Genomic DNA, 1898 nt, shown 5'->3' with positions numbered 1-1898 from the left:
GACCTGAGTATGAGGCAGCAGCATTGTGTGTTGTTTGTAAATTATGGAGCATGCGGAGTCCTTTGGATTTGATGGGAACCACACTGTATGTACTAACTTGAGAATGGATTGAATATTCATCTGGAATTGGTGCTGGTGTTGATTCGTTTTATGAATATCTCTTAAAAGCTTACATACCTTTTGGAAGGAACGAGTATTGGGATACGTTCCACTCAGCATATGTTGCTGTACAGAAGCATTTTCGACATGGTCCATGGTATCATGAAGCAGATGCGTTCTTGCAACTCTGTTATACAAGGGAAAACAACTTGTCTTCACAAAAACGGATTTGGGGGATGTGCGGCCATATAAACCCTCGTTGTAAGGGTCCCAACTTCGTTCGCCCCACCCAGCCATCTCAAATCTCCAGATGTTTCCTCCGATCGGACTGAATTCGCGTTTCTTGTATGTCTGAGATCCAGGGCACCTGTAACTTTGGTGCAGGCTTGATAGTTGGAAGTGGAATCACGTGGGCTATCCTGACCTCAATTTTATGTGAAGTGGTTTCTGTATTTGGCCTTGACCACTGCACAGATACAGACATTGGTGAAAATTGTGTTAGTTAAGCATCTGTTCAGAATATATTACTTAGAACTGGTCATGATATCGGTGCAATGTACATGCATCTTAAAGTGTTTAAATTAATTGGAAATATTAGAGCATGTGGGCAGAAGAATTTTCTGAGCTTGCTAAGAGCACAGTAAAGATCATCTAGGAGGATCGAGGGAGAGAGAGGTTCAGTACTCTTACATTCTACCTTGCCAATTCGAAGAATCCCTTGCTGCATTTTATTCGTCTTTTATAACTCGTCATTCACAAAGGAGGACATCAAACTTTGTGCTCAACGAAGTTTATTGGGGGAGAATATGGAAGTACAAACATGTGGAAAGCCTATTGATTCTTTGCTTGAAAAGGTTCTCTGTATGAACATCCTGTCTTCAGATTACTTCAAGGAACTGTACAGGCTGAAGATCTACCATGAAGTTATTGATGAGATCTATAATCAAGTTGATCATGTAGAACCATGGATGACAGGGAATTGTAGGGGCCCGTCTACAGCATTTTGTCTTCTCTACAAATTTTTTACCATGAAGTTGACAGTGAAGCAAATGCATGGGCTTCTTAAGCACGAGGATTCTCCATACATAAGATGTATTGGTTTCCTGTACCTGCGTTATGTTGCAGATCCTAAGACGTTATGGGGTTGGGTTGAGCCTTATGTTAAGGACGAGGAGGAATTTTCTCCAGGATCAAATGGAAGGATGACCACAATGGGTGTTTATGTTCGTGATTTACTTCTAGGCCAGTACTATTTTGATACACTTTTTCCTCGCATACCGGTACCTATCATGCGTCAAATTACTGCTCATTTGGAACGAATGAATCTTCCTACTCGGCATGCAGGAGTGACTGGTGATACTAATCGCTATGGATCAGATGACACTGCCCGAAGGCCACCATCAGTTAAAGCTGCTTTATCTGTGTCATTTGGCCAGCGTGCACCACATCGTGCTTCTACCCGAGATGCCTCACCTGTGCGTCGAACACTGCCTCGTGACAGGAATGGCAGTGATGCTATTCCAAAATCAACCAATGGTGATCGTTATCATGACAGAGAGAGGAGCAGGGATCCTGCTAGGGACCATTAAAAGTACAGTAGAATTTATTATGCATATCACAAGACTGTGTTTTTGAAATCACACAGCAGTTTCGTAGCGCGCTACGAAACTGCTGTAGGTGATGATTTTAAAGTGCAGAGCAGCTAGTGTGATACTGTGAGCGGGAGTTGAGGAAGAGAAGCACCTGTCTATTAATATCACTTACAGCACATCTAAAACATGGCAGCATTCCATACTTGG

General features: G+C 42.5%; 1 pseudogene; it reads left to right on the top strand.

The window, feature by feature from the left end:
• The first annotated feature begins 325 nt into the window (after nt 1–325).
• LOC149200877 (pre-mRNA splicing factor SR-like 1 pseudogene) lies at nt 326–1688 on the top strand (annotated as a pseudogene).
• Nucleotides 1689–1898: the final 210 nt, after the last annotated feature.

The sequence above is a fragment of the Pinus tabuliformis genome, chromosome 2_1 (genome assembly GCF_031772625.1).
Source record: "Pinus tabuliformis cultivar Carrire ecotype Pingquan chromosome 2_1, CPIR1, whole genome shotgun sequence".
NCBI lineage: Eukaryota > Viridiplantae > Streptophyta > Pinopsida > Pinales > Pinaceae > Pinus > Pinus tabuliformis.
The sequence above is the reverse complement of the archived record's forward strand: the minus strand, read 5'-3'. Positions and strand labels throughout refer to the sequence as shown.